This window comes from Silene latifolia, chromosome X, assembly GCF_048544455.1.
Source record: "Silene latifolia isolate original U9 population chromosome X, ASM4854445v1, whole genome shotgun sequence".
Lineage (NCBI taxonomy): Eukaryota > Viridiplantae > Streptophyta > Magnoliopsida > Caryophyllales > Caryophyllaceae > Silene > Silene latifolia.
The window spans coordinates 193,602,996-193,627,827 of record NC_133537.1 but is presented as its reverse complement, the minus strand read 5'-3'; the positions used below and the strand labels follow the sequence as shown (position 1 = coordinate 193,627,827).

At 39.0% G+C, this 24,832-nt stretch overlaps 1 non-coding gene across 1 annotated transcript; it reads right to left on the bottom strand.

Moving 5' to 3' along the window:
* Window positions 1–3,090: 3,090 nt before the first annotated feature.
* Window positions 3,091–3,197, bottom strand: LOC141625021 (small nucleolar RNA R71). Its single transcript, XR_012534821.1, has one exon. It is a non-coding gene; the product is annotated as a small nucleolar RNA R71 (small nucleolar RNA).
* Window positions 3,198–24,832: the final 21,635 nt, after the last annotated feature.

Sequence of the window (24,832 nt, the reverse complement as noted above, 5' to 3'; positions counted from 1 at the left end):
AATTTTGAGGTTTATAGAGCTTCCTAGGCTGATCATATGATCTTAAACAACATAAATTTCTTTAACAACGAATTAAATCTCACCCCCGGATAACTACCTAGTGAACTTGATCCCTAAAATCTTTAATCTTATTGAATTTGTCTTCTTTACTTTCGCAATTAGTTTTAGAAATCAACTCAAATACAAACCCCATAATTGTTACTTTTGTTAGAGTGAGTGTCCTCCACAATAGTGCGCTTACATCATAAATCTCATTAAAGGAATATCATCAGGATATTTATATTATGATCCTTCTCAGTTGATTAACGTAAATCGATAACGGTTGGCTGACTAGAGTTTGACGTTATTGTCGTGTGACAGCGGTGATCAATTGACCCCTTTCGGTCGCACCTAAAAGAACAAACCCCAATTGACAACTAATTAATTTTATTGGTACGTAAATTATATGTGTAGATGTACACGTATATTTGCGAAGTGTTTTAGACGAAATTAATCAGGAAGTATTTAAACATAAAACGATGTTTAAAGTAAAATTACACGTATTTGTGCGACAAATAAAAGAACCAAAATGGACCCGTAAATGGGGCATTGGACTGTGTAAATATACTGTAAGTGGATGGTTATAAACATAATCATTGCACTCATTGATGTGACTCATATTTAAGCATATTTAGGCCCCAATTATCCTCGTTCCTATGCTTTTTAGTGCATACTTGGGTCATTTACTATATTTAGTTTCCCGTTTTGCATATTTTTTGAGGTTTTGTTCCCTTGGTAGGAAAGGAGTGCAAACCATGCATTTTCATGGCAAAATGGAGCTAAATTGATCAAATTCAATTACCAAGCATCAAAGGGAAGACGATACTAGAAGGCCTATGTAGATAATAAAAGAGATTGGGCAATGATGAAAGGATCCTTGCATCCCCAACATGATCCCCGAGGATTGTTGAGGAAAGAAGAAAAGAGAAGTACTGACCCAGGATCCGAGCGTCTCCCAGCCCAGGACGAGCGTCTCCCTGCCCAGAATCCGAGCGTCTTGATGCCAAGACGCTCGTCTTGAGGCCAACAAATCCGAGCGTCTCTCCCCTGATCTGCTCGGATTCCCTTGGAGAACCCACCGTGCCTACTGCCTAGACGCTCGGGACGAGCAAAATTCCTGAAGACTACCAAAACGGAGAGGAGCACTTCCTCAACTTATCTTAAGGGTCTTAATAGTCATTTAAGCCCTTAGTAACCCTAATCCTTGTACCTAATCTCTATTATAAATACCCCATTGTACTACCTAGATTAGCATGTCATCTTATTAGGATCTTAATCTTATCTTAATCAAGTTTTAATACTCTCTTAATATTATAATCAATTCTTAATTTAGCACTAATACAAATCTCATTTCTTAATCTTTCCTTAATTTCTCTATTGTTCATCATTTATTTTGGGTAATTAGAAGATTATTTGGGTTTATTTGGAGGATTGACAACTTTCCATCAATCATCAAGTACTTATATTATTCTTTGCTTTATTATTTGGAATCATCTTTATAGGTATAAGTCTCTCTTAATCCTTTTTAATTATTGTTAATCATCTTCATTTGTTCATCATGTTTTGCCTTGCTAGTATGATTGACAACCTTGTTAGCATGTTAAACTTGATAATGAGTGAGTAGTTTCCTTAACTAGGGTTAATGGGGAATTAGGGGAAACCAACATGGGGATTGATTCATGCTTAATGTAATATGTTTTCATAATTAATTTGCTTCCTTATTGTGATTTCAACTTATGCACATGTTATGTTTGATGAAATGCGAGCCTATGAATCCTTGCATTTTTTACCCATCACTTACCTTTTCAATGAGACTTGTAAGACATAAACCAACACGAGTCTCATTAGACCATGCATACAGTTGGATAGGGAGGATTAAGTCGACTTGTAGGTGTTGTACAATCTAATCGATTTGGCTCCGGGACCTAAACCTTCTTAGGGATTGTAAGATATACACTAACTCGATCCCATTACAACAATAGTTGCTTGCATCTAGTAGAGAACATGTTTGTATGATCAAATCCCATGAATCTCCTATGAACCCATGACACCCTAGTGCTTTTAATCAATTGTTTACATCTCATTTTAATCATCTTGCTTGTTTTCATTGCTTTGCTTTTATATTGTTGATTAGTTTAGTTGATCTCCTACCTCAACCCAAATTGTGACACCCTTAGACATAACTATTTGCAATGGAAATTCGTACATCAATACCCGTCCCTTGGGATCCGACCTTTACTTACCTCTTTACTAAGACTAGAGTATTTTTGAAGTTATAAATATTGTTTTGGTCTAGGTAACTTTTGACGACGAGTAACAAAACCGACGAACCAATAATGGCGCCGTTGCCGGGGATGGTGTTAACTTGATTTGATTTCCTTTCATTGTTTTTAGTTGTGTCTTTCTTTACCTTGGGGAAGTCAAACTCCTCAAGGTTAGTTCTAATTGTTTTCGAGTTGTTTTATATTTTGCATATCTAGGAGATCACAAGGTAACTTGTTTCCCATTGATCTTGAAATTGAATTAACGTTGACCAACAATAGGAGACTTGCTAGGAATACTTTGAGAGGTATTGGTAAGATTGTGGAAATTCAACCAAACAATATTGAGTTCATCAACCCTTTTGCAAGAGAAGGAGAGGATAATCCAACACATAACCAACCACAAAATCAACCCACAATGCCTAAATTTTCATCACATTCCGTACCAACGGAGGAGAATCTACCAAATGGTACACCTACCCCGCAACACTTAACCGGTAATTTCATTGCAAAATCCACATTCATTCAATTAGTTGAGAGAAGTCAATTTTGGGGGATGCCTAGTGAAGACCCTCATTCTCATATGGTGAATTTTTGTGACTATTGTGATGCGATTTCTCAAACCGGAGTTACTCAAGACCAAATTTGATGGGTCTTATTTCCTTTCTCTTTGATTGGTTCCGCGAAACAATGGTTGAAGAGCGTAGATAAGGCTACTCTTGGTATTGACTCTTGGAAGAAATTGGCACTTGCTTTCTACAAAAAGTTCTATCCTCCGGAGAAGACTAACATGTTGAGAGCCCAAATCACCGGGTTCAAACAAAGGGATGAGGAATCTTTGTATGAAGCATGAGAGAGATTCAAGGATACTTGTCGATCTTGTCCACACCATGGACTTAGAGAGTGGTTCCTTGTACAACAATTTTGGAACGGTCTATATGAAGACTCCCGAAACATTCTCAATATGGGATCAAATGGTATGTTTACCGATGTTGATGATAATCAAACATGGAACAAGATTGAGGAAATGACGGTCCATAACTCACAATATAGTAGACCTCGGAAGGCTACTAGAGGAGGAAAGCATGAAGTGGACTCTATTACTCAATTGGGTGCTCCATTTAGTGCTCATATTGACACCATTAATTTGAAGTTTGAGAAGGCTATGGCTAAACTTGAAGAGGCCTCCAAATCACCTAAGCAACATGTTAATGCCATGGTGGCATCTTCATCAATTCCAAGTGGAGTATATGAGAGTTGTGGAACTTTGGGACATGATCAAAGTGAATGTAGGGGAACAAGTGAACAAGTGAATGCTTTCCAAGCATACAAGAGTGGTACCCCTAATTCCAACTATTACAATGAAAACACCAAATTCCATCCCAAACTCTCGTACAAAAGCCCAAATGTTCAAAACTCTCAAACAACATACACCCCATCTCCAATGAGAAACCAAGCTCAAAGACCCTTTTACAATCAAAACAAAAGTTATCAAAATAAACCTCCATACAATCAAACAAATGTTGGAATATGTGTCCTCCGACAATAATGCGATCACGACTGTTGATCATGATGATCACATGTTTAAGTCTCGTTTTAAAGAATACAATTGGGAAGTATTTTTACTGTCAACTGATCAACATATATCGGTAATGATTGGCTGACTAGAGTTTGACATTACTGTCGTGCAACGGTGGTGATTAGTTGATCCCCTTGGTCATACCTATAGGGCAACACTCTTAATTGATCATTTAATTAATCGTATAACGTTACGAGTTAATTAAATTACTTGAAAATTTGACGGACGATTTTGGAAGTAAAATTTACGTATCACATTAAAGTTGATTAAAATGAGATACGGTCTGAGTGATTGAATCGTATAATACTCGGATGAAATAATTGTTTAAGGTAACAATTAAATTTGAATGAATTATTATAAATACAAACTGTTGTGATTTATAAACGGTAAAATATTTTGGTACAAGTAATTATGAATTACTAAGTCAGTTTTTGTATATGACGTATTTTTATTAATACGTTGATTTTTAATATGTTAAAAATACATAACAAATTTATGTTACATATGACATGTGACATATTTACAAAATTAACAAAATAAAATGGGTTCCATTTTATTGTATGTGCAGAAAAAAAATAAGAGGGGATTAAGCTAATTATATGTTGATTATATTAGTGGAAGGCATGATGATTGCCTATTAGACTAGCCATGCAACCCTATTGTTTATTGTGAAGAGCAACAAGTGCATGCATTGGCTCCCTCCACCCTCTTCCTCCATCTGGTTTTCAAGAGGAAAACCTCTTTGGTTTTTCTCTTATATTTTTACCTAATTACACAATAAAGTAATTGTTGGTTTACTAATTCATTCACTCATCTAAAATAAGAATTCTAGAGAGATAATAATCTTCCTTCTTCCTCTCCCCTAAACCGAAAATATTAAGTGTTTTATAATATTTTTGGGTCATTTTCTACAAGATTAATATTGTACTAGTTCTTATAATATTAATTTTAATTAAGAGTAAGTCTTGGGTATTAAGCTTTGGGAGAGATCCTACACTTGGATCTTAGTTCTTCCATTAAAGGAAAGCACAAGAACAAGAGAGAAAGGTGATCTCTCTTGTGCCCTATTAACCGAAAATCCCATTGTAAGAACAATGTTTCTTCCTTATTTTGTTTTAATGTTTGCATGCATAAGATCAATCATTAATTTTATGACAAATTAAATTAAAACATATATGAATATGTAAGTATATAGATCTACTTTTCCTTCAATTGGTATCAGAGCCATAGTCGTTTGCATGCAAATCGGTTAAAAGTTTTTCCGAGTTATAAAGATTAACATATAAAACTTGTAAAATTTGTGTTATTATGATATATCACGAAATTAATTCATGCATGTTAAAATTTCTGGTCCTAAAATGTTTTAGGATATTTTGGTTAAATTTACGGATTTTTATTGTTCATTTTATACAATAATGGCATTTAAATGTGATTTTATGAGTAAAAATGTCATTTTCGGTCTAAAATTAGCTATACTTCGAATTTTTCAGTGATTTTTGGATATGTTGTCATATATATTATTTTGAGATAACCTGTAAATTTTCATAATTTTTGGACATGTTATACTCGAAAAATAGATTTTTCATTATTAAATTCGGATTTAGGTGAAAAATAGGTTAATATGGGATAAATTTCGAATATGGTCATAGAAATTTAGTATGTTGTCTCATGCAATTTTACAAGATGTGTGTAAAATAATGGGCTATAGTGAAGTCTTTTTGCATGATTTATGGATTTTTGAAGAAAATAAGCATAAATAGTGACATTATTAGTGAAAAATTAATAAAACATAATCTATGACTAAGGAAAAATGTTATATGTTGCATTTTATTCTCTTTTTCAGATCTAAAATTGAAAAGTTAATGAATATAATTTTTCCCATATTTTTATGATTATTTTAGTTAAAACCGATTAACCGCAACATTGTTTTTCCGGAAAAATTTCGAAATTTTTAACCTAAGTTTTTGAACATTATGAGTGTCATGGTATTTTTCCAGAATGTTCATGAGTTTAAATTTTGAATTTTGAATTTATTTGAAATTTTTTGATTTATTTGAAGTTTATAGCTTATTTTTGTAATTTTTAGTCCATTAATGAACAATTTTATAAATATGAGTTAATTATGGTCAAATTATTAGTGAAGACTAAATTTTGAGTCCTAAGAGGTTAGGGTAATTAACTTATGCATAAATATGAATTTATGTAATTTTTGTGATTGTAAAATGTTGAAATCACGCAAATCCGTAAAAACCGAGTAATATACGATATTGGCTAATTAAAGGCGATTTAGCATAAAATTGAGCATGTTCATACATATTATAATGCTGCATTTTCTTTATGATTGTCATAATTTTAATTTATTTAATTTTGAATTATGTAATTTCACTTAGTATGGCCTTAGATTTTAATTGGTATTTCCCGAAATGTATGGGAATATCGATTCGGTTGTAATTTTATTGTGATCTCGTATCACCGTTTTGTAATTTAATAGATTTATTTTATTTTAGTTACAAATGTATAATAGGAAATTATGTAATTTATTATGTAATTTTATTCATTCCGGAGTTCCCAAAGACGGATTTCTTCAAGAATGGCGATACATAAAGACGGTGTTACCTCGAGATGCGTGTCACAACCGAAGTTCAAGGGACCAATGGAGCTGGTTTCCGAATATGTAATAGTTAAATAGTTTTTCTATTTTAGGAAAGGCCATACTAGGATTTTTTTTTTTTTTTTATGCTTGCATTTTATTTTATGTCGCATGCATCGCTAAATCGCCATAACTAAAACATGCATCTTCTTTTATCGAGTTTATCGACCGTGTCAATTAAAATTATCGTAGTTCACCGCTTTAGTTCACTTAAAACGTGATAGATAATAAATTGACATGACCTCTCGCTAAAACAATTAATTCAGACATAGCCTTACCAAATAGTATAAACCATGAAAACCTATTTCGCGAGGGAGTGCGCTGGGCCCCACCGGGGTACAAACCTTGTTACGTAGGGGAAGTGGGTGATAAATGTCTATCCACCGAATTCATGTTGATAAGGGATGTATCGGCCACACCGTGCCCAAGTTAATGTGGGTTTGGATCATGGACACATTTATTCGAAATTTGGATTGAACTCAACAAAAGTTTTTGATAAGGGATGTATCGGCCCCACCGTGCCCTTGTCGGATGTGTTTTGGGCTAAAGATAATTGTTAATGTAATATTATCGACCAAGAGTTCTAAAAGTAGAATCGATTAAACGTTAATCCACCAAGTTATATTGATAAAGGATGAATCGGCCCCACCGTGCCTAAGTCGATATGAATTTGGGTCTTGGAATCATTTATCTAGTTGGGTAGAGGTCACTAGAAAAATGCATAAAACTTGTTTAAATCATACATTTTACGAGTATTGTTATTAAAACGACATTTGTTTTACTCCTTATATTTTGTTTTGTAGACCACTTCTTTTTCCTCATAACAAATGGCAACACCAACACCAAACGCCACACCTCTCGCTAATACTTCATGGCTCCGATCCTTCATGGATCGATGTAAACTTGAAAAGAATGGGTCAAATTTCTCCGATTGGGATGCCCAACTCAAATTGGCCGCCCAAGGTGACGACAAGCTTCGTTACCTTACCGAGGCCTCTCCACCCGAAACTACTACTAGGTCGACCGCCGCCACTAGGGAAGCATATGAGGCTTACCAAAAGGAGTCCGCCGCAATGAAAAATGTCTTGATATTTGCGATGGAGGCGGACCTCCAAAGGAGAGCCTTTAAAATGGGCAATGCTAATGAGATTTACTCCAAACTTGTGACAATGTTTTCACAAACTCCGCGGATCGTCCAATATGAGGCGGCCGCGGCATTCTTTGATCTCGAATTCAAAGAGGGCCAAAAGGTTAGCCCTTATATGCTCAAACTTATGGAGCTTGTCGAGACCTTGAAAATTCAAAAGGTTGAAATCCCCAAAGAACTCATTGTAGATAGGATTCTACACTCCTTGTCCAAAGTCAAAGCGTATGTTCAATTCCGGGTGAATTTTAACATGCAAGACAAGGATGTGTTGTAATACTCCGTATTTATATGTCTTGGGGTACTCTATCGAGTAGCCCTTACTCTGTCGAGTATGGGCAAGTTGCGAAGTAAAATAGTTTCTGACCTGTTGGGTACTCGATCGAGTAGCTGGGGTACTCGATCGAGTAAGGGGGTACTCGATCGAGTGCCTTGGGTACTCGATCGAGTGTCCGGTTTTACGGGGGAGTTTTCTCGGGTTTTGTTAATTACGCGATTAAGGTATTTAAACATATTCGTCATTGTTTTAAATCACTTTTTACAAAACCTAAAACCTGTTTAAGAGAGAAAGCAACTAGTTCTTCTTCCTAATCGCGTTCTTGACAATTCCCGGAGTTCAGACGGTCAGTTCGTATCGTAGTTCGTGTCGTTGGATTCCTTGCGTCGAGGGTAAGCTTTTAATATAATTTCTATAATGTTTTGTTAAGATTGGTGAAACCCTAATTTGGGAATTGGGGGTTTTGGTGTGTAGTTTGTGATGTGTAGTCTTTATGTGCTGTATGATAGGAGGAGAATTCGTAGAGGAGCCGTTTTGATACAAAATGAGATACCGTCTGCGTGTTGTGCTTTCCAGGTAGGATTTCCTACTCAGTATTAGTCCCATAATGGGATATTGGTGATGTGCTGTAGTTAGTTGTTTGATATGATGATTGTGATTGTGATTGTGATTGTGATTGGTTGTCTATGGCTCTCGAGATGCGTTCTCGGTGAGTGGGGGTCACTTGGGAGTGACTTCACGCCCTAGTTTCGCCCTTCGTGGAACCCGCCACGGAAGGGGATGTGCACATTAATGGGACGGGGTTATCGCTCGTACGATGAGCGGGGCTTAGGTGGGAACGGCCGCGGTCCCCCATCGGGCGGGTCGGTCCAAAGGGACGATCGATATTGAGATGATGGGAGTTGGTGGTGTGTGTGTATGTGTGACAGTTCAAATTTGTCTGTTTGCCTTATTATTGTTATCTATATTGATTGTGTGATTAGTACGACCCTGTTGTTTTGTAAACTGCGGTGATCCATTCGGGGATGGTGAGCAGATATTGAACAGTATAGAGATGAGTCTGGGATAGGCGGGATGGCCACGACATGACGATAGAGTCTTCCGCTGTAGTTTAGCATTTATTTACATTTCAGTTGAGAACAGTTAGTTTGGAATAATGTATCGTACATTGGTTTGGTTTTGAGGATTGTATTTATTCATTAAACTATTTATAATAAACGTTGTTTCTGTTTTGTCTATTTGATTATCATACCTCGGGCGACCGAGATGGTGATGTCTTCATACCCGAGTGGTCCTGGTAAGGCACTTGGAGTATGGGGTGTTACAAATGGTATCGGAGAGACGATCCCAAACCTGTAACCAATGAACTTAATGAACATAGGGAGTCAATTAAAATGAACCCGGGTAAAAGTTGTAGGAGCTAGTGCAAAGGCTTGGGAGACGTCCTAAAGTCGCGGGGGTCGCCCTACAACTTTGAACCGGTCACATGGGGAAAGTGTTTGTCGAGTCATCTGTGTGTTTGATTAACTTGTGCAACAAAGTGATGAAGTGTGTTGATTGGTTGGTGTTGAAGTAGGAAGTTGAGAATGTGAAAGAAAAGTAATAAATGTGTGGACTTGATGTTGGAATAGCATGTTGGATGTTTACAATGTGGCTTTAATAGCATGATGAATTGATCTTGTTGATAGTAGAATAGATGCGTAGCATATTTATTATGATATCATGTGATTTTATAAGGTTAGAATGTTAGCATATGACGTAATATGCGGGTAGCTCTTACGTCTAGTGATACTCGATCGAGTGGGACTGACTCGATCGGGTGGGTTTTTGGCGATTTTGATTCCAGAATCGCGTTTTGGGGCACTTGATCGAGTAACTAGGGGTACTCGATCGAGTAGGGGGTTACTCGATCGAGTAGCCTAGATACTCGATCGAGTGGGTTAGAGATCAGAAAGTCTGTTTGGTTCTGGAGTTTGGGTACTCGATCGAGTACATGGGGGCGCTCGATCGAGTAGCCCGTCACTCGATCGAGTGGGTTTGGATACTCGATCGAGTAGGTTTTGGGCAGCGTGTTTTCGTGTTTTGAAGTTTAGTACGTATGTTCATATCTACCCTTTCTTATATATGTATAGTTTCAAGATGCCGCCAAAGAGAAATGCTTTGTACGCGAGAGCAGAGCTTATGACCATGGATGACATCGTAAAGATGTTAGAACACCAAGATGCTCTTACTGAGACCTTAAAGAAAGTGAATGAGGACAAGAATAAGGATCAGGAGAAGGAGGTTGACCATGCTAAAGTCAGCCTCTATATTGCGAGGTTTAACCCGAAGGAGTACAAGGGAGTTGAGGAGCCTAACCTTCTTGATAGTTGGTGAGGAGATGGAGAACATACTAGATTTAGTTCACCGTCCCGATGAGATGAAAGTGGATCAGCCGCATTCTATCTGAGGGAGGCAGCTGGCAAGTGGTGGGATTCGGTGAAAGTGAGTGCCAAGGAGATATATACCAACCAAGGGTTACCTGCTATACCTTGGGAGGAGTTTCGTAGGGGTCATGAGGAAGGAGTTCGTACCTGAACATGTGAGGAGTAAGTTGAGAGAGGAGTTCGACAAGTTTAAGATGACTCCGAGATGTCTGTGGGCTCGAGTACTACAGGCGTTCAATGAGAAATCTAGATTTGCTTTGAGGATATGGGTTTGAGTGAGGAGAATCTGGCTTTGAGGTTTGAGAGAGGGCTAACCACGAAAATTATGGATAAGTTACCCGTGAGTCCTTATCGATGTAAAGGAAGCGTATGAGAGGGTTGGGAGAGCCGAGAGACTAGTGGAGATGGCTCAGGAGAGGTCGGGTGGAGAGAAGAGGAAGTCCGAGAGCGAGGGTGGTGGCCAATCTAATTTCAAGAAAGGCAACCACAATCAATCTAAGGGATTTTCTTCGGGTCCGGGTTTAGTCTTTGGACTTCCTTTGGGCGAGGCCGAGGGAGTGTGAGTAATAGTTGGGGAGTGACCTGCTTTGGTTGTGGTGGAGTAGGCCACAAGAGACATGAGTGCACGAGTGCACGGGATCTGCTCGAGACCCGCACGAGCTTTGCGAGCAAAACGACCAGCCGGATCATGGCCAAACCGGGAGGTCGAGCTACCAGGGTGGAGGCAACCGCAACGGCGGTAATTCTTATCAGAAGACACCGATGAACAACAACAACAACAATCAAGGGTCGAGTGCTAAGCCGACCGCATCGGCCCAAGATCTTGTCGGGAGGTGGGCGGGAAGACCAATGGCAAGTTGTTCATGATGGACAAGAAGGCAAATTGAGGAAGATGCGCATGTTATCACCCTTATATTCCTTGTTAATGGTATTCCTACGTTTGTTTTGTTTGATTCGGGGGCTTCTCGGTCGTTTGTGTCTTCGAGTCATGTAAAACAGTTGGGTTTGAGAGTATATGAGTCTCGTTAGTGAGCGAGTTTTCATACCTTCCGTGAGTCCGTATCATGTGGGAGGTTGTTTAGAGATGTATCTTTGATAGTTGGGCAAGTCGATTTCACTGTAGACTTGCTAGAGTTTCCTTTTAATGGTTTTGAGATGATAGTTGGGATGGATTGGTTAGGAAAGTATAAAGCTAAGATAGACTGTCATCAAAAGAAGGTGTCCTTAAGGGGTCCAAAGGGTGTAAGTGTGTCTTATCGTGGGTTTCTAGTCAAACCCAAAGTTAAGTTGATTGCAGCTGCTACTTTGAAGTCGTATCTGAGGAAGGGATGTTCTTTGATCTTATGCCATGTGAGAGATGACCGGATAGAAAGTCCAGCGATTGATGAGATACCATGGTGGTGGGAGAGTTTGCGATGTTTTCCGGAGGAGATTCCGGGGTTGCCACCGAAGAGGGAGATAGATTTCACCGTTGAGTTGAAGTTGAAGGACTGGGACTCTAAGGCACCGCACCGTATGGGTCCTAAGGAGATGGAGGAGCTTAGGAAGCGATTGGATGATTTGATAGAGAAGGGATACATTTGACCAAGTGTATCGCCTTGGGAGCACCGATTAAGTTTCGTGAAGAAGAAAGATGGAAGCTTGAGGCTATGCATAGATTACGGGAGTCGAACCGTGTGACGATAAAGAACAAGTATCCTTTGCCAAGGATAGATGACCTGTTTGATCAGTTGAGCGGTGCAACAGTCTTTTCTAAGATTGATTTGAGGTCGGGGTATCATCAGGTGAAGATTAGAGAGGTGGACATACCAAAGACAGCTTTCACGTCAAGGTATGGCCATTATGAGTATGTGGTGATGCCGTTTGGGTTGTCTAATGCGCGGCGGTGTTTATGGATTTGATGAATAGGATCTTCAGGCGGTTCTTGGACCAGTTTGTAGTGGTGTTTATCGATGATATCTTGGTCTACTCTAAGACTAAGGAGGAGCATGAGGAGCATCGAGGATCGTGTTCCGACCTTGAGGGATCACGAGTTGTATGCTAAGTTGTCCAAGTGTGAGTTCTGGTTAGAGAATGTTGCTTTTCTGGGGCATGTAATCTCTAAAGGTGGGGTAGCTGTGGATCCGGCAAAGATTGAGGTCAGACAAAGTGGGAAGCACCAAGAATGTTCTTGAGGTTAGGAGTTTCTTGGGTTTAGCCGGATACTACAGACGGTTCGTGAAAGATTTCTCCAAGATAGCTAGACCGATGACGGCGTTGATGAGGAAAGAGAACAAGTTTCGTTGGGATGAGAGTTGTGAGACGGCGTTCCAAACCTTAAAGGAGCGTTTGACCACGCTCTCCCGTCCTAGCGTTACTGAAGGAGCGAGAATTTCGAGGTCTATCTGGATGCCTCGAAGAATGGGTTGGGATGTGTGTTGATGCAGAATGGTAAAGTGATCGCCTATGCTTCTAGGCAGCTGAAGCCTTATAAGGAGAACTACCCTACTCATGATCTGGAGTTGGGTGCAGTGGTGTTTGCTCTCAAGATTTGGAGATATTACCTTTATGGAGCAATCTTTAAGGTATTTTCTGATCACAAGAGTCTCAAGTACATCTTCACGCAGAAGGAGTTGAACATGAGACAGAGGAGGTGGATGGAGCTGATTGGTGATTACGACATGGAAATCATCTACCATGAAGGGAAGGCCAATGTTGTTGTTGATGCTTTGAGTAGAAAGAGTGTACATTCCTTGTGTACGACTCTATCTTTGATGAGGTGAGGATGAGGTAGCGAGCTTTGGGATTCATATGATGCGAAAGGAGATGCTATGGGTGATATGACAAGACATATGGAGTTTTATGATGACATTCGGGATAAGCGTGCTTTGGATCCTAAGATAGTGGAGTGGAGAGTTGGAGTAGAGAAAGGGACAGTGTCCCGGTTTTCCATTCATACAGATGGTAGCTTGAGGTTTGATGGTAGGTGGTGTGTTCCTAACGATGAGGAGTTGAAAAAGACGATCATGACAGAAGCGCATTGCACACCATATTCAATTCATCCAGGTGGAGACAAGCTATACAAAGATTTGAAGAAAACGTTTTGGTGGCCTGGGATGAAGAAGGAGACAGCTGAGTTTGTGTCCCGTTGTTTGACATGCCAGAGAGTTAAAGGGGAACAGCAATGACCACAAGGTAAGATTCAGTCTTTAGAGGTGCCTGAGTGGAAGTGGGAATCCATTTCCATGGATTTCATTGTGGGTCTGCCTAAGAGTCAACAAGGTAACAACATGATTTGGGTGATAGTGGATCGTCGACCAAGTCACTCACTTTGTTCCAATGAAAGATACATGGACTAAGGCACAAATGGCTATGGCCTATAGAAAGAACGTCTTTGAAGTTGCATGGAGTCCCTAAGGACATAGTGTCTGACAGAGATGCGAGATTTATATCAAGGTTTTGGAAGGAGTTGCGGAATCGTTGGGAAACGACTTTGAAGATGAGTACAACATTTCATCCCGCGATGATATGGGCGATCGAGAGAACAATCAAGACTCTTGAGGATATGTTGCGAGCTTGTGTGATGGATTTTGGTGGTAGCGGGAGCGAGAGGTTGGACTTGATAGAGTTTTCTTACAACAACACTATCACACCAAAGATTGGTATGGCACCGTTTGAGGCTTTGTATGGGAGGAGATGCGGAGTCCAATCTGTTGGGACGATAGTGCCGAGGCAAAGGGTTTTAGGACCGGATGGTGCATGAGATGGTGGAAGATTAAGATGATCGGGGAACGGATGAGAGCAAACCGATCGACGTAAGAGTTATGCGAGATCTACATCGTCGGGACATAGAGTTTCGGGTTGGGGACAAGGTTCTTCTGAAAGTGTCTCCGATGCGTGGGGTTATGAGATTTGGGAAGAAAGGCAAGCTAAGTCCGAAGTTTATAGGGCCTTATGAGATCTTAGAGCGAGTTGGGGAAGTTGCTTATCGTTTGGCTTTACCAGCTGCGTTGGAGAGAGTGCATAATGTGTTTCATGTATCGCAATTGCGGAAGTATGTGAGTGACCCGTCACATGTGTTGGAGGCAGAGAACTTAGAGCTTGATGAGTCTTTATCATACCTTGAGGTGCATAAGCAGATCCTAGACCGAAAGGTTAGAAAGACTAGGAGTGGTGAGACGGTTTTGCTTAAGATCCTTTGGTCTAACCACGAGACCGAGGAAGCTACATGGGAGGCAGAGGATATCATGAAAGAGCGTTACCCTTTCCTTTTTGATCAGGTATGTATGGTTACGGGGACGTCACCTTGTTTCTTTTAGGGGGGTAGGAGATGATCGCGAGAGTTTTTAAGAGTTTTATACACCTTTTATATGTTGTGTCGGTATGTTTGTCGGGATAAGTTGGGTTAGTATCATGCTTTACGTTGTGTTTTGTTTGACCTTCGAGTCGGGAGGCTTATGGGAGTACCTTTGTTTAGTAGTGGTTTGAACTTCGGGGACGAAGTTCCTTTTAGGAGGGGAAAGACCGTAATACTCCGTATTTATATGTCTTGGGGTACTCTATCGAGTAGCCCTTACTCTGTCGAGTATGGGCAAGTTGCGAAGTAAAATAGTTTTTGACTGTTGGGTACTCGATCGAGTAGTCAGGTACTCGATCGAGTAAGGGGGTACTCGATCGAGTGCCTTGGGTACTCGATCGAGTGTCCTGGTTTTCGGGGAGTCTTCTCGGGTTTTGTTAATTACACGATTAAGGTATTTAAACATATTCGTCATTGTTTTAAATCACTTTTTACAAAACCTAAAACCTGTTTAAGAGAGAAAGCAACTAGTTCTTCTTCCTAATCGCGTTCTTGACAATTCCTGAGTTCGACGGTCGGTTCGTATCGTAGTTCGTGTCGTTGGATTCCTTGCGTCGAGGGTAAGCTTTTAATATAATTTCTATAATGTTTTGTTAAGATTGGTGAAACCCTAATTTAGGAATTGGGGTTTTGGTGTGTAGTTTGTGATGTGTAGTCTTTATGTCTTTCGTATGATAGGAGGAGAATTCGTAGAGGAGCCGTTTTGATACAGTTGTAGATACCGTCTGCGTGTTGTGCTTTCCAGGTAGGATTTCCTACTCGGTATTAGTCCCATAATGGGATATTGGTGATGTCTTTGTAGTTAGTTGTTTGATATGATGATTGTGATTGTGATTGTGATTGTGATTGTGATTGGTTGTCTATGGCTCTCGAGATGCGTTCTCCGAGTGAGTGGGGTCACTTGCGGGAGTGACTTCACGCCCTAATTTCGCCCTTCGTGGAACCCGCCACGGAAGGGGATGTGCACATTAATGGGACAGGGTTATCGCTCGTACGATGAGCGGGGGCTTAGGTGGGAACGGCTGCGGTCCCCCCACTCGTAATCAGGTCCAAAGTGGACGGTCGAGATTGAGATGATGGGAGTTGGTGGTGTGTGTGTATGTGTGATTTCACTTTTGTCTGTTTGCCTTATTATTGTTATCTATATTGATTGTGTGATTAGTAATCGACCTGTTGTTTTGTAAACTGCGGTGATCCATTCGGGGATGGTGAGCGATATTGAACAGTATAGAGATGAGTACTGGGATAGCTGGGATGGCCACGACATGACGATAGAGTCTTCCGCTGTAGTTTAGCATTTATTTACATTTCAGTTGAGAACAGTTAGTTTGGAATAATGTATCGTACTTTGGTTTGGTTTTGAGGATTGTATTTATTCATTAAACTATTTATAATAAACGTTGTTTCTGTTTTGTCTATTTGATTATCATACCTCGGGCGACCGAGATGGTGATGTCTTCATACCTGAGTGGTCCTGGTAAGGCACTTGGAGTATGGGGGTGTTACATGTGTCTCTTGAAGAATTGCACAAGTTACTTGTGCAAGCCGAGAGGGACATGGGGTTAAATGTGAACCCACCAAAGGATGTGCTTAACATAAGCACTAAGAGTAAGGGGAAGTTCAAAAAGAATGCAAGGAAGGGTAAGAAGCAAGCTCCCACTTTCACCAAAGCTAAGCCTAATGAAGCTAGCACTTCAACGATCAAGAAGGGTCCTCTTGATAAATGCCATTATTGTAATGGTATGGGACATTGGAAGAGAAATTGTTCCAAATACCTTGGTGATATTAAGGCTTGAAAGATTACTCCAGTAGGTAAATGACTATCCTTCTTTTATGTTTCTAGTTCAACTATGGTATTATGATGCAAAGTTGTGATAATGTATCTCCCTTTTTATTGTAAATAGGGCCTCCACCAAGCAAAGACAAAGGAAAGGAAAAGCAAGCATGAGAAACCATCAAGAAGCTAGGGATAGCTTTCATGGAGCTTTGCTTTTCATTGTCTTATTTTAAATTATGTTTTGGAGTTTAGAACCTTAAGTTTCCGTGTTCAACATGAAAAGATATTTTGGATAATGGGTTGTATTTGGATAATGGTGACTTGGTTTGCAACCCAAGTCACCCGTTTTATCATTTTATCCTTTTGTTCTAAAATTCATGTTTAAATGCTTGCTCTTAGAAACATAAGATTATTATGACGGGTTTCATTATATATCCACATGCTTAAGGCTTGTGTATGATCATTTTTAAAGCAATTTGAGTCCATGAACTCTCTTAAAGGTATGTCAATCATCAAGTACACATATGAAATCTAAAACTATTAGTCTATCTATGAGATAGTTCTCCTTATACTTCAACATCATTATTTGTGTCTCATATGCTATCTTTGATTCTACAGTGTATTTATTCTAAAGATAGAGTGGGAGAAAAATGAGGACACAACACACGAGACAAGATAAAAATTGTGTACTTGTGTAAATGAAGATCTACGCAAAAAAGAATGATTTGAATGAAAGTATATCTATTTACATAGTATACCGAATAGATGAGATCTATGGTCTCAAGTTAGTTCTATATGACTAAAGAGACTAAGTGAAGTAATCATAAGAGTAAATTCTCAACATAACTACACGAGGAGACCAAAAGAAAGTTTTGGAAGAAAAATGACTAATGTAAAGTCTTAACAAGTTTTTGACTAAGTTCTATATGATAAATTTTGACCAATAGTTTCAACCTTGAGATTTACTTAAGAGCCTAAATGAATCATAGTAACATACTAGTTATGATCAAGTTGCAAAGATTGATATACCGATATCTTCAATGACCAAGTTTTAACCACGCAAATGTCATTGTTTAACCTCATTATGAAAAGGGTTAAACCTCCTTTCGAAAGGGTATTTCGAAGGACGTGTTCTAGATATTATTTATATTTGAATAATGACATTGCTACACATCATTATGACATGAGTGTGTTAGAGATTTAAAATCTCTTTCCGTAAGGTTAAGATGAGACCTCTTCGAAATAGGTATTTTGAAAGGATATGATGGGAACATATATGGTTTTATCTTAATAACTTGGCAATGCAATTTATATTTCAATTCTTGAAAAGTTTCGATTGAGAAGTCAATTTTGAAATATGTATAATTGAGTGGGAGTTAGGAAATTGTCATGTGAAGACATGGAATTTAGTGGGAGCTATCATCCTTTGAATGTTTACAACTCACCACTCATTAAAGAATGACGAGCTAACACCTTCGTTCATAGAGGAAGTTTTGAGTTTTCAATTCTGGATGAATTTGGACTATGATGAATCCAATTACGACAAGAAATATTGGATTAGTATTAAGAAATACACATCATATCAACATACACATAGGTTATTCATATAGATGAAAATGGAATTACCATTGGCAGTCATGGTCGTTCATTGAACCTATGAAGGGTTGATCTCATGATTATTAGTAACTAATGTTTCCGCCATTAGAATAATCATGCACATGTCCAAAAGTGAATCACATGCATAAGAGCATGATGATTCATTGGTAAGCCACAATAGAAACATCATGAATTCTCGAGTAGAATCCGATGAGCGATTTCGGTGGTTGATGGAATGCTCTATTGTGTGTCATGAGGTTGCGCATATTAATGAAAATCCGAGCACATATAAGGATTTATGAGAATCCTAAATCTTTCAAACCTAGAAAGAGAAATAAGAAGTTTTGGAAAGATGCTTAGTTGAATATGAGGTTATTCAAAACTAATCTTTCCTAATTAGGCTAGGACTTGTGAGAAGTGCTAGGCTAATAATCTTGACAAATTGTTGCAAGACTCTACAAAACATGTACCTAGTGCATTGTGTGTGGATGGAGTACTTGATCAGTACAAGTTATATCATTCATCACAAATTCGTTCGTTATGAGATAATCGATAAGGAAGTTCTTTCAAGTTAAAGAACCAAAACCAAGGTCGGGAACCTTGATGTGTACTTGGTAAGATTCATGCTATGAGAAAGAACATGAATGTAAAGGAAATTGCAAGTCTAAGAAGTTTGAACACATGGACACATGGCATGTTAAACTTCTATTGCAATCAATAAGTGTTTACACTTACGATATACATCACAAGGTTGTAATATGATATTGACTACCCGAGTGTGATGTCGACATTTGTCGTTTGAGTTATTATTAACTCACCTTATACTTTGTTACATCCAAACGGGTTGTGGAGACAATTGAACCCCGTTAAAGTGAACACGGATTAACATTGTATTTGCCCATAGTTACTTGTATGAGGTGACGTCTCGAAGTGACTAGAGTGTGATGCGATTGATGGCAAGTTCAAGTGCCATAGAGTCATGTGAGATGACTAGTCGATCACATAGGCAGACTGTTAGGAACATTTTGTCGGGCCTAATGACCGCTTATAGAGTTCTGGCAAATTTATATAGCCTGGTCGTGGCGAGAGCTACTATAGTATTCGAATGAGTCGATTCTTTTGACTAAAGACTATTCACCTAAGATGGCACAGTTTCAGATTAACTTTGATTTGTGTTACTACGACCTTCGTAAATGGGGTCAAATGGGCATATTTTGGGTTATGATGGTTGTGGCTAGTCGAAGGGAATGAGTGCGATAGGATTTGTCCACCCCTAGTCGTGGTTATAACAATATCTCATGGCCACTCGAGGAGTAATGAACTTGAAATGCGTGGCCACGCTCGGAAAGTATCTATGATAGATAAGTCCGGTCAATCGCTTATTCTCCGGATCGAGGAAACCACTCTCGATATGATCACTTGCAAGTACGACCGAAAGACACCTTGCATTGAGTGGGAGATAGTAATAGGACAAGAGAATTGGTGACGCACACTTGTCGAGGACAAGTGGGAGATTGTTGGAATATGTGTCCTCCGACAATAATGCGATCACGAATGTTGATCATGATGATCACATGTTTAAGTCTCGTTTTAAAGAATACAATTGGGAAGTATTTTTACTGTCAACTGATCAATATATATCGGTAATGATTGGGCGACTAGAGTTTGACATTACTTGTCGTGCGACGGCGGTGGTGATCGATTGATCCCCTTGGTCATACCTATAGGGCAACACTCTTAATTGATCATTTAATTAATCGTATAACGTTACGAGTTAATTAAATTACTTGAAAATTTGACGGACGATTTTGGAAGTAAAATTTACGTATCACATTAAAGTTGATTAAAATGAGATACGGTCTGAGTGATTGAATCGTATCATTACTCGGATGAAATAATTGTTTAAGGTAACAATTAAATTTGAATGAATTATTATAAATACAAACTGTTGTGATTTATAAACGGTAAAATATTTTGGTACAAGTAATTATGAATTACTAAGTCAGTTTTTGTATATGACGTATTTTTATTAATACGTTGATTTTTAATATGTTAAAAATACATAACAAATTTATGTTACATATGACATGTGACATATTGACAAAATTAACAAAATAAAATGGGTTCCATTTTATTGTATGTGCCGAAAAAAATAAGAGGGGATTAAGCTAATTATATGTTGATTATATTAGTGGAAGGCATGATGATTGCCTATTAGACTAGCCATGCAACCCTATTGTTTATTGTGAAGAGCAACAAGTGCATTCATTGGCTCCCTCCACCCTCTTTCTCCATCCGGTTTTCAAGAGGAAAACCTCTTTGGTTTTTCTCTTATATTTTTACCTAATTACACAATAAAGTAATTGTTGGTTTACTAATTCATTCACTCATCTAAAATAAGAATTCTAGAGAGATAATAAGCTTCCTTCTCCCTCTCCCATAAACCGAAAATATTAAGTGTTTTATAATATTTTTGGGTCATTTTCTACAAGATTAATATTGTAATATGTCTTATAATATTAATTTTAATTAAGAGTAAGTCTTGGGTATTAAGCTTTGGGAGAGATCCTACACTTGGATCTTAGTTCTTCCATTAAAGGAAAGCACAAGAACAAGAGAGAAAGGTGATCTCTCTTGTGCCCTATTAACCGAAAATCCCATTGTAAGAACAATGTTTCTTCCTTATTTTATTTTAATGCTTGCATGCTAAGATCAATCATTAATTTTATGACAAATTAAATTAAAACATATATGAATATGTAAGTATATAGATCTACTTTTCCGTTAACAAATGACCAAGGTTTTGATGTTCAAAAAGCGGTCCTCCAAATGCAAAAGAATCAACAAGAATTTTTCACTCAAATGCAAAAGGATAGCCAAGCAAAAGACATCCCCATTAACAACATACTAGCTCACACAAAGATGTTGGAGACCCAAATGTCTCAATTAGCATCTTCAAGTTCACAAAGACAAAAGGGGCAATTGCCACCTCAAGGTAATCCCCCAAGCCAAGAGTCGGTGAGTGCCATCCATTTAAGGAGTGGTACAAGGTATGAAGGGCCGAAGAGGCCCGTTGATAAAGATGTTGTGAATGCTAGTGACAAGGAAAGAGTTGTTGAAGACTCTAAGAAAGAAGAAGAACCCAACACCATTCAAGAAGTTTCAAAGGCGAATGAAGAGAAGGCTAAAGAGAAGGAGCCTATTGTGATTCGGCTTCCATTTCCAAGTCGTCAAGCTAAGCCTAAATTTGATGAACAACTTGGGAAGTTTATGGAGATTGTGAAGAACTTGGAAGTCTCAATTCCATTTACGGAATTAATGAATCATGTTCCGGCCTATGCGAAATACATGAAAGATATTCTTACAAAGAAGAAATCCATCCAGAAACTCGAGACTATTGCTTTCACAAAGGTGAGTAGTGCCATCCTACAAGGAAGTTTACCTCCAAAAATAAAGGATCCGGGAAGCTTCTCTATTCCATGTACCATTGGTGACACCACAATCAACAAAGCTCTATCTGACCTTGGGGCAAGTGTGAGTGTCATGCCATATTTGGTGTGCAAATGGTTAGGAATGGAAGAGCTTAAGTGCACTAATATCACGCTTCAAATGGCGGATCGATCAACGAAGACACCTTAAGGGGTATGGGAAGATGTGCCGGTTAGAATTGGTAAGTTCTTCATCCCAGTGGACTTTGTTATTGTTGATATGGAAGAGGATTCCAAAATTCCTATCATTCTAGGAAGAACTTTCTTACACACCGCGGGAGCGGTGATTGACGTGAAACATGGAGAGCTCACACTCGAAGTGGGAGATGAAACGATCACTTTTAATCTTAACAAGACAATGAGAGCTCCTCGACTACATGAGCCATGTTTCATGGTTGATCATTATAGCCGAGAAAGTGATAGGAAGAAGTTGGTATCTCAATGCAAAGAACAAGCTATGGGTAAAGAATCACCACCCATATGGGAGAAGAAAATGGGTAATCTCCAAGATGCTCCATCCAACAAGCAAGAATGTTTCAACAAGAATGAGAGCTTGAATAGCTCACCACCACTCATGACAAGAGAAGAGGAAGGCCTCATTGGACATAATAACAAGAAGAAAGAGGAGTTGTTCTCATCAACTCATGATACTATTGGGGAACAAGTAGACGAAGTATGCGGTCTTTGGGATGATGAGTTTGAAGGGATATTCAATCCTTAGATTGGTAATGCTATGACCCATGACCACAATGAAGAACAACATGTGCAATGGTCTATTGAGGATCTTTATCATGACAATGAAAAAGCTTTCGCCTACTTCTTCATTGTGTTGAGCAACATCAACAACACCTTGGCTATGCCCCCTTGACATCTCATTTATGGATGAGAGTTTGGTGGAGTCCTCCCTAAACCACCATTTGTAAATATTCTAACCCCTTAACTTGCACTTTATTTATTGTATTGCATTTTTGTCAATTTTGGATTTTTATTTTTATGCCTTGATCAAGATTTTCATCATTTCGAGAGAAAGTGAGGGAGGGACTTATATAATTATTGATGTGTAGTGTTTTGACATAGTGTGGGGATAGCAATTACCTAGGCTATCCAAGCCTTCGTAGTTCCCCCACAATGAAGACCAAAGGAATGAAGAGTAAATGACAAGGGTTACGAAATACCCACGGGTGGAACTGAATCCGTGAGGTAGAGGGACAATCCGAGTGGCCCGACAAGAATCCGCTCGTCCTGACAGACAATCCGAGCGTCCTTGGAAGAAGACGTTCGTCTTGAGAGAGCTGGAAATAAATAAAAAATTTGGTCTGACTGAAGATCCGAGCGTCTCCATATAAAATCCGCTCGTCTCAGTCAAGACGCTCGTCTCATATAGGATCCGCTCGTCTTACTGCTGGTAAAATTTAGGATTTCCTCCTGACAAGGAATCCAAGTGTCCTCAAGTAAATCCGCTCGTCCCCCTTCAGAAAGACGCTCGTCTTCCTCAGAAGACGCTCGTCTCAACACGGTCTTATTTTCTTAAGCAAACTGAAGCAGAATCAGAGCATCCCGACCCAGAATCCGCTCGTCTCCCCTGTGTAATTCAAATCCAACGGGATTAAAACCCCACCTTTCCCATTTCATTTTACTCAACACAACCACATCTCCAAAACCCTCAAAACCCTAAATCCCTCCATCCACCAGAAATCAAATTTCTCAACCAAATTCACCCAAATTAATTCCAAAATCCCTCAAAACTCAAACAAATCACTCTCTTGTCAACAAAAACCAATTAAAACACCAAAATCTTCAAAGTTTGAATCGATTTTTAGGATCCAAGGCAAACTTCAACTATCCTAAATAGATTTGGGTCTTATTGAAACTTGAAGAAATCAAGCATCCTTTTGGTGTTACTACATACAAGGAGAAGATGACTAGGACAAAAGGTGGAAGCAAGGCACCTCCAAAGAAGAATCTCTCAAAAAGGCAACAAGCTCTACAAGCTTCAAAGGCTTTGGTAGTTCAAAGTGCAAGTATGGAGATTCAAGAGACTACTCCTCCTATGGTGGAAACTACTACTTCCACTCCGTTTGTTGAGCAACTAGATGATTATCCGGAGGTAATTTTTGCATCCGATGCCCATAGGAAGAAATTTTTATCTCTTGCTAAGAAATTTATTTTACCCACCAAGTTCATATGCCAAGAGACTTTGACGAAATTGGGTGTCTTAGAACAAACAAAAAATTTCTTCGAGTCCACGGGATTGCTTACTTTGTTTAATATGCAAGAGTCGACCAACTCATCCCTCACCATGTAGTTTTTAAGCTCATTGAAAGTTACCAAGGTGCAGACTCGAACAACCATTGAATTCCGTCTCGAGAATGTTAATAGGAAAATGACTTTTTGCGAGTTTGGTAAAGTTTTTGGCCTTAGCAATGACCCAACTTATATGAAGAAGCCCCCAACCAAATATGATCCCACTCCCTTATGGAAGGCTATTACCGGGAGAAAGTTTACATCTTACCATGATTGTCGTGACCTTTATGTCCATCATCCGGGCATAAGGGTGTAGCACAAGGTTGTTGGGCATACTTTGATTGCTAGAAAGGGAACAAACCACTTTACCGAGCTTGATTTTATTTATCTCGAGTCAACCTTGAATATTGGTAGAGAGTTCACCACAAAGTACAACATTCTTCAACTTTTGATTGAGAGGTGGCTCAATATCGATCATGGCAAGGAAGGTACGGCCTTTATTGTTAATGAGGGATTGGTAACTTATTTGGCAACACACTTCAACTGGAACTTCAACAAGGATGGCACCTATAAACCGGTTAAGGGAGGCCATATCATTGTTCTAGCCACCATGGTTCAAATATTCAAATGGGTCAAGAATGATACTCTTGACGACAAATTTGGGTGGTTAACAAAGGATGCCAAATCCTTCACTTTACCGAACAAAATTTGCCGATTAAATGTCCGTAGGCCAAACTACCTTCTCCCACTCTCCGAGGAAGCCGAGTACATTATACAACATCAAAGGGAGAACATTGTCGAGCCCTCCTCCTCTATTATCACTCCACCCTACCCATTCACCTACCATGAGTTTCAACCCGAAAATGTTAAGTCGGGGAATGAATACTTGACTCTTTTGATGCAACAAATGCACAAGCAAGCTTATGAGGATAGAGTCGATGCTTATAGAGCACAATATCTGCCCCTCCTACATCTAGCTAGGCAAGGACTTCTTGACCTATCTTGTCCTTTGCCT